The following is a 9,333-nucleotide window of genomic DNA, read 5'->3' as shown; positions in this document are numbered from 1 at the left end:
CAGCAAGCCAAGGACAGACATGTGGGCAAGAGAGCAGGGTGGAGTGTTAAAATGGCAAGCGACAGGGAGGTTTGGGTCATTCTTGCGGACAGACCGCAGGTGTTCTGCAAAGCGGTCGCCCAGTTTACGTTTGGTCTCTCCAATGTAGAGGAGACCACATTGGGAGCAACGAATGCAGTAGACTAAGTTGGGGGAAATGCAAGTGAAATGCTGCTTCACTTGAAAGGAGTGTTTGGGTCCTTGGACGGTGAGGAGAGAGGAAGTGAAGGGGCAGGTGTTGCATCTTTTGCGTGGGGAAGGGGTTGTGCCATAGGAGGGGGTTGAGGAGTAGGGGGTGATGGAGGAGTGGACCAGGGTGTCCCGGAGGGAGCGATCCCTACGGAATGCCGATAAGGGGGGTGAAGGGAAGCCCGTCACATTCTGAAATCCACTCTCAGTGCCATGCGCTGCCATATGAACACACTCGACCTCTCCCTCCAGCAGCACCGCCGTACCCTTTTTCAAAGCTGCGCGTGCCCCCAGTTTCATTTTATTCTTCGGCTCATCCGACGCCTCAACAAGAAACTTTTTCTGTTTCTCTCAAGTGCTAAGGAACGCAAGCTCCAACAACTCATCGACACCAACACCCATCTAGGACCCTCCACCCCGGCCTGTCCCTCCGTCCCCACCCCATCTTCCAATCCCAGCCCCAGCCGTGTATTCACTATACCCCCTGACCTTCCCCTCTCCGATGCTGAACGTTCAGTGCTCAGCAAAGGACTTAGTTTCATACCCTTACGCCCTCACCTCAATGAATTTCGGGCTCGGCATGATACTGAACTCTTCTTCCGCCGTCTTCGTCTCCGGGCTCACTTCTTTGGGCAGGAGTCCTCTCCCAGTTCAACGGATCCTTTTACCCATCTTCAATATTCTCCCTCCACCTGGACCCCTCCCTCTGGATTCTTACCTTCTCTCGATCTTTTCATTGAGAACTGTCGGCGCGACATTAGTCGTCTCAATTTCTCTGCTCCTCTCACCCATTCTAACCTGTCTCTCTCTGAACTTACTGCACTCCATTCTCTCAGGTCCAACCCTGACATTGTCATCAAACCCGCTGACAAGGGTGGTGCTGTTGTTGTCTGGCGCACTGACCTCTACCACGCGGAGGCTGAGCGTCAACTCGCAGACACTTCCTCCTACCTCTCCCTGGACCATGACCCCACCACTGAACATCAAGCCACTGTTTCCAGGACTGTCACTGACCTCATCTCCTCTGGGGATCTCCCTCCCACAGCTTCCAACCTGATAGTTGCCCAACCTCGGACGGCCCGCTTCTATCTCCTACCCAAAATCCACAAACAGAACTGCCCCGGTAGACCGATCGTCTCAGCTTGCTCCTGCCCCACAGAACTCATTTCTCGTTATCTTGACTCCCTTCTCTCTCCCCTTGTCCAGTCCCTTCCCACCTACATCCGTGATTCCTCTGACACCTTACGTCACATCAACAATTTCCAGTTCCCTGGCCCCTACCGCTTCCTCTTCACCATGGACGTCCAATCCCTCTATACCTCCATCCCCCACCAGGATGGTCTGAGGGCCCTTAGCTTCTTCCTCGAACAGAGGCCCGAACAATCCCCATCCACCACTACTCTCCTCCGTCTGGCTGAACTTGTTCTCACGCTGAACAATTTCTCCTTCAACTCCTCTCACTTCCTCCAAATAAAAGGTGTGGCTATGGGTACCCGCATGGGCCCCAGCTATGCCTGTCTCTTTATGGGGTATGTGGAACATTCCTTGTTGCAGTCCTACTCCGGCCCCCTTCCACAACTCTTTCTCCGGTACATCGATGATTACTTTGGTGCTGCTTCATGCTCTCGTCAGGACTTGGAAAAATTTATTAATTTTGCTTCCAATCTCCACCCCTCCATCATTTTCACGTGGTCCATCTCTGACACTTCCCTTCCCTTCCTTGACCTCTCTGTCTCAATCTCTGGTGATAGACTGTCCACCAATATCCATTACAAACCCACCGACACCCACAGCTATCTCGACTACAGCTCCTCACACCCCACTTCCTGTAAGGACTCCATCCCATTCTCTCAGTTCCTTCGCCTCCGTCGCATCTGTTCCGATGATGCTACATTCAAAAACAGTTCCTCTGACATGTCCTCCTTCTTCCTTAACCGAGGTTTTCCACCCACGGTCGTTGACAGGGCCCTCAACCGTGTCCGGCCCATCTCCCGCGCATCCGCCCTCACTCCTTCTCCTCCCTCCCAGAAACATGATAGGGTCCCCCTTGTCCTCACTTATCACCCCACCAGCCTCCGCATTCAAAGGATCATCCTCCGCCATTTCCGCCAACTCCAGCATGATGCCACTACCAAACACATCTTCCCTTCACCCCCCTTATCGGCATTCCGTAGGGATCGCTCTCTCTGGGACACCCTGGTCCACTCCTCCATCACCCCCTACTCCTCAACCCCCTCCTATGGCACAACCCCTTGCCCACGCAAAAGATGCAACACCTGCCCCTTCACTTCCTCTCTCCTCACCGTCCAAGGACCCAAACACTCCTTTCAAGTGAAGCAGCATTTCACTTGCATTTCCCCCAACTTAGTCTACTGCATTCGTTGCTCCCAATGTGGTCTCCTCTACATTGGAGAGACCAAACGTAAACTGGGCGACCGCTTTGCAGAACACCTGCGGTCTGTCCGCAAGAATGACCCAAACCTCCCTGTCGCTTGCCATTTTAACACTCCACCCTGCTCTCTTGCCCACATGTCTGTCCTTGGCTTGCTGCATTGTTCCAGTGAAGCCCAACGCAAACTGGAGGAACAACACCTCATCTTCCGACTAGGGACTTTACAGCCTTCCGGACTGAATATTGAATTCAACAACTTTAGGTCGTGAGTCCCCTCCCCCATCCCCACCCCCTTTCTGTTTCCCCCTTCTTTTTTTTCCCAATAAATTATAAAGATTTTCCTTTTCCCACCTATTTCCATTATATAAAATAAAAAAAAACCCACTAGAGCTATACCTTGAGTGCCCTACCATCCATTCTTAATTAGCACATTCGTTTAGATAATATCACCAACTTTAACTTTAACACCTATGTGTTCTATTGTACTATTGTTGTTGACATCTTTTGATGATCTGCTTCTATCACTGCTTGTTTGTCGCTACAACCACACCAACCCCCTCCACCTCTCTGTCTCTCTATCTCTCCGCCCCCCACACACACACCTTAAACCAGCTTATATTTCAGCTCTTTCCTGGACTCGAACTCAAGTTCTGTCGAAGGGTCATGAGGACTCGAAACGTCAACTCTTTTCTTCTCCGCCGATGCTGCCAGACCTGCTGAGTTTTTCCAGGTAATTCTGTTTTTGTTTTGGATTTCCAGCATCCGCAGTTTTTTTGTTTTTATATACATATACATTTGTTTATTATATATGTGTATAGGTATTGTGTATGTGTATAGGTATATATGTATGTATACAAATGTCCATATAGTATTGGACAGATTTTGGACCAGTCCATGTAGCTGTAAAGCACTGTATTATTTGTCAAACACTACAACTCACATGTCAATCTCACCTAAAAATCAAACAGAGCAACTGTCACTGAAGAGGCTTTGGCAATTTTTGGACTGATTGCTCAATCAAGTTTTTTTTGAGAGTACCCTTATCTTCAAAGAGAAGAACAGACAAAACCCTGGTAAGACCAGTTCTGCTTTGAAGAACCACACTTACTGTTTATCTAATTATAGCTTATCTTGACAGCATGGACAAGTCAACAGGTCAGATTGCTTGATTCTTCTGCTAATGGATGACATGATTGCAGACTTAATAGGATAAAACATCAATTTTAAAGCTTTTAAAATCGACACTGCATCAATAAATGGAAATAAACAGCTGCTCTGAAATTCTGAAATGTTCACTTGCTGCCATTTTGATGTTTTTTGTTTCAGGATCCTTCCTCTTCCTGAGGGTTGGATGCAATGTTCTTCTGATAGTTTATGTTTGCCCATTCCTTGATGTTGCTTGTCCAGGAAATGCTTGATCTTCCTTGGCTCCTTTTACCATTGATGCGGCCTTCATGCAGTTTTCTGTATATATTGTCATGGTCAAAATAACTCAATTTTCAGCAGATACTATTGTCTATCATGCCTCTTCTGGATTTCATTCTCCCAAGACCATTGTCCTCGTTTACTCTCTCTCATTCTAAGATATTCTAAGCACTCTTATGTATGCCCACTTTTTAAAGGCTTCCAGTCTTTTGATCATTTGGTTGCTCACAGTCCAGGTTTCACAGCCATAGAGAAGTGTTCACCAGACATAACATTTTAGCAAACGTTTTCTTGTACATAGGCTTTTCCTCTTTGCTGTTTGAATCAAATTCATTTTGAAAGCACCACTTACTATTTCAATTCTTTGATAATTTCAGTGTCACATTTAGCATCTTCCACAATGATCAGACCGACTTCCAATAGGCAGCTGTCATAAACTCTCCAGGGATGGCACAAATGGCTGAAAGTGGTTGTTTATACCATTTCTCTCAGTTTCCTGCTGAATGCACAATGGATAATAGGTGGTGGCCATGTTGAATTTCAGGGTCAGTAGGTTAAATGTTTGGTTCAACATTAAGAGGGTGAAGCTTCTCCTGATAATAAGCTTAGAAAAAGCCAATATGTGTTGAGAACTGTATGGCTGGAAAATGTAGCAATATAGCATGGCAGTAACTAACTTAATGGAAGCAGGAGGCCTTTAAAATAGCACCCATAGTACTTCTGGCCACTTCTGATATGGCCTATGTGGTTTTCTGTGCTGGGAAGAGTGTTAGAATGAATGTGACATGCGTGCAACGGAAGCTTTGACAGTGGGCAGATCATGACATCAGGCTGATTTGATGAATGCTGTCTGCAAACTTGGACCACACAGGACCAATGGAGCCCTGAGCTAACCATGAGATGTCTTTGCCTAGCTTAGTGCTCCAATGCAATGAATCCCCAGGGACACAACAGAGCTTGGGTAGGCTGCTGATCTTCACTAGGGGATGCTGCAGACGGCCTTGCTTGAGGACCTGTCTTTGGACTGCACCTCGGCTTGTGCTGCAGCTGTCTGGGCTGACTGACTGAGAGACAACAGCAATGTCACTGACCAAATGGCAGTGTTGGAGGCAGCAATGTTGTCATCCTGACAGAGGACCGCCGATTGGTGGTCCACGGAGTTACTGCCGCTACCCCTAGGCAATGCCTCAGTAATGTCAGGAACTAGTTGGAGCAGAGATTGCTGGACTGCAAAGGACATAATAGGAGGAGAAGTAGGTTATTCGGTCCCTCAAGTCTGCTCCATCAGTCATGGCTGATTTGATGTGGCTTTAACTCTCCTTCCCTGCCTATCCCCCATAACTCTTGACCCCCTTGTCACTTAAAAATCTGACTAACTCAGCTGTAAATATATTCAATGATCCAGCTTCCACTCCTTGTTGGAGGAGACAATTCCAAACACAAATAACCCTCTGAGAGAAGAATTTCCTCCTCATCACCATCTTAAATGGGAGATCCCATATTTTGAAACTGCTGGGGTGATGGTAGGAGGTGTGGGGTGGAATGCAAGAGGTTAATGGTCAAATCATCACTTTCACTTCATGAAAGAAAGTAGGATGACTTTAAGATGGAATGTGAGAAGGGCCATAAGGCAGGAACATAGTTACCCTGAATGATCTCGGAGGTTTCGGATGCAACAGCTTTTATGTCTCATGGGTGGGCAGGCACACGCCTGACCCGATCGGGCATAAAATCACATGAGAAGACGTCGGGCGAGTGTCCTGACATCATCGCACACTCGCACGATATTTCGCTCGGTGGGCGCAGGCAAAAGTCGGAAGCGTGCCCGCCAACAATTAAGCAGGCAATTAAGCCCATTAACGGCACATTTATCTGCGTTTTTTCTTGGCCCATCCAACTTACGGTTGGCAGACAGGCAAATCGGCCAGGCGGCCTATATATTTTTCATCAAACCTCATCCAAGGGTGGGATGAGACTTCTGTTGTGAAATAAAATAAAAATAAATATCCGCGGACAGCATTTTTAATGAGGTATATTTTCAGGGGCTTGACTGTGATGCATAGATATTTTTTGCAGCTTTTTAAACCTTTATTCAACCATTTGACAGTCTGCAGCTCCCTGAGGCAGCGGTGTGCCTTCAGGGAGCTCTCTTCCAGCGCTCACCCACGCCCGTGGTGATGTTATCGCCCTCCCGCTTTCCACCCCCATACCCACAGCGCTGAGCTTTTCAGCATGTATTTCATGCTGACTGGCTGTTAATTAGCCAGCCAGTGTGAAATCGCAGTCTGAGGCCGATCGCAGTCAACGGTCTGTTTCCCGGCTGATCCTGGGCCCGACTGCCAAAGGTAAAATTCAGGCTTTGGTTACAGTCGCCGTGGTGATGGAGAGCACCCTCTCCTCCAGCAGGCTTAGGGAGACAGGCCTATCTTCAGCCAATTCTGCTCTGCTCCCTGAGGTTATGGGCCACCATGTCCTGCAAAGAGAACAAAAAATGACAGTTAATTTGTTGCACTGTGTTTAGGTGATGTGCCTACCACAGCTGAATAGTTAGGGGCATGTGGAAGCTGTAAGAGGTGGATGTTGGCTAGCACCATTGGTGGTTATGTGAGGATGAGATGGAGAATCTGAATGCTAGGCCTGTGTCCGAACTGTCAGCAGCCACAACAGGGTGAAGTAAAGGGGCTGTGTTGCACTGAGCAGCTTGAGAGGTTGATGGTGTGGTGGCTATGAGATGTGGTGTGAAGATGCATTCACAAACCTTGCTCATCTGCATGAGGTCATTGAACTTTTTTTCAGCACTGCTCTCAGGTCCTCAGGGTCAGAACCTCCTGCCACCTACTTCCATTCATTTCTCAATGTATGTCTTGAGGGCCACCCGGCTACCTGTGAAAGGGCCTCTCTCCTGTCAGCCTCCTGGATTAAGGCCTCCAGCGTCATATCCGACAGCCTGACTGCTCTCTCTCTCTCTCCCCCTGTTGCTCTATTTGGGAACCTTCTACAACCACGTCCTGCAGCAGTTTCCCAGCATCCAGAGCAGCTCTCCTTTAAGAGGAGCAGGCTAATTGGAACATGTGCTTGCCACAAACGCTGGTGACGTTGAGTGTTCAGCCAGCCAGAGGCGAGGGTCGAGCTCGGCTGAACACTGCAATCATGGAAATGAGGAGGCAGCATGACAGTTTGTAAGCTGCCTGACTCAATGGGCTGATCAGGAATTGCAAACCCCAGGCCCAAAAATGGGAGTAAGGCCATTTTTAGCCTCATATTCCATGCTTTGCCAAAATAGGTGCCCATACTGAGACTGCTGAGACCAAAGCAGATGGTTTCTGCTACATTAAGTGAACCACAATTCTCAACTGACAGCTAAACTACCTGAAACTTGTTAGTAATGTATATGTTATTATTATACTGCAGAGCAAGCCAGTTTCTTCTTCCCAAAATTAAATGACCTTGGCAGTTGTCATTTGCATTGTAAAGGAAATCATGGAGCCTTGAGAGACTATTATTGATGAGTTCAGCTGCTAACAGGGCTAAACATTTTTGCCTTTTCAGAGACTTGCAAATTGATGCTCTGTTTACTTATCAAAACCTCTTCCAAAAAAAAACACAGATAAAGATTTTATATTTATGTATAGCCTTTGTGGAATCCAGTGAGCAATATGGCTGATATTAACAGAAGACTTGTACTAAGATAGCAACACCAATATAAGAGGAATTTAGTAATCGAAATACAAACTTTAAATAGCTATTATGGTCAGTTACAGTATACTCTTGTTCATTCTGCATTCTGCAAGCAATTTGAGAAGTGTGCAAAAAACCTTAACAAACACATCACAGAAATAAGATGTTGCTGCTGTATTTTTGGCTAACACATTGGTTACGCTGTCCGGTTTTGCCTCTGTGAGCAGAAAATACAAATGACAGCTTGGGAATGAAGAAAAAGGAGAGAGAGGAGCAGCAACAGAAGGAACACAAGTCATATATATAAAAAACAGAGGCACTTAGCAAGAGAACTAGGGCTTGAATTTCACGTTTGATGTGCGCGCCAAGTCAGTGGGAGCGGAATTGGATGTGGAATCCGCTCCCGGCCTACGTCGCGATACAAACACAATTTCACGCTGGATGGCCAGTTAACATCCGCCCAATGTGAAACGCATCTTCTGAATGGTCGGGAGGGGCTGGGCTAGGGCAGGGGCCTGTCAGGCACTGTGTCCAATGGCGACCTGGTGGGTGCTTTAAAACCGGCAAAGGCAGCTCCCTGAAGGCTGCCAGGGGAAAATAGTTAGAGTCGGTGGGGAGACTGGGGAACAATGGCCTCACCAGCGGCTGGAAACATCAGGTGGGATGGCAAGCCGGGTGGGCACCCAGCCCCCCCGTTTCTCGGACAAGTGCCTCATGGTCCTCCTGGAGGAGGTCGATGTCAGGCGGGACATCCACATACCAAGGGATGCCGAGGGAGGCAACTGCGCCTGAACAAAAAAGCTTGGGATTAGGTGGCGGCTGAGATCAGTGGCCATGATGTTGTGCGGCGCACATGGGTGCAGTGCCACAAAAGGTTTCACGACCTGCTGCACTCAGCAAGGATGAGTACCGAGTTGGCATTGATCAGTGTGGAGAAGTGTTAAGGGCTGGCTGTCACTTCATGTAGCACGGGGGTGTTAGAGTCTGAATGCCAACTGTCAATTCCACCAGAGCTGGCCAAGTGGTTGTACAGTCAAATGCGCTTGAGTCATTGGCATGTTAAAGTAATATACCTGCAAGGTAGCCCCTCTGCTCTGATGTGAATAACCTGTTACTCCAGGCTCTTGCTGCCAATAGGACTTTACTGCTGTGTTCACACATTTATCAAAATCCATCAGGTTTAAGTAGCGCTTGGCCTGAGTGCCTTGTGGGTCGAGGGCCATGACTCGGATGTGCCCTGCAAAGTGTTCCTCACCTGAGACTGGCCAGACTGCAATGGGTGCTATGGGTAGGGAGTGGACTTTCAGGAGAAGAGGAGCCATAACACCATTGAGAGGTCAAAGACGGACGGAGGCCCCCTCCCAAACCTCTTAATTTTGACGCAATACAAAATGGATGCATTGGAGCTGGAAAGCCACCACCCACCTCAGTCAGCTGGTCGTGGAGAGGCAGTCATCTCTGACAAAGGTGAGAGTGCAGTGCACAGAGGTGAGAGTGTTGGATTGTGCAAACGTTCTTGTGTAGTCTCATCATTAATGGGAACCTCAAACCTGGAGTCCCTGTTAATCATTGAAAAATGATGGCACCATGATGCAGATCTCCATTGTCTC

At 48.0% G+C, this 9,333-nt stretch overlaps 1 pseudogene; it reads left to right on the top strand.

Annotated features, from left to right (window-relative positions):
- The first annotated feature begins 8,708 nt into the window (after window positions 1–8,708).
- Window positions 8,709–8,883, top strand: LOC121277546 (annotated as a pseudogene).
- The last annotated feature ends 450 nt before the right edge of the window (window positions 8,884–9,333 follow it).

The sequence above is a fragment of the Carcharodon carcharias genome, chromosome 4 (genome assembly GCF_017639515.1).
Source record: "Carcharodon carcharias isolate sCarCar2 chromosome 4, sCarCar2.pri, whole genome shotgun sequence".
In the NCBI taxonomy this organism is placed as follows: domain Eukaryota; kingdom Metazoa; phylum Chordata; class Chondrichthyes; order Lamniformes; family Lamnidae; genus Carcharodon; species Carcharodon carcharias.
Note: the sequence above shows the minus strand (reverse complement) of the source record. Positions and strands in the feature narration are given on the sequence as shown.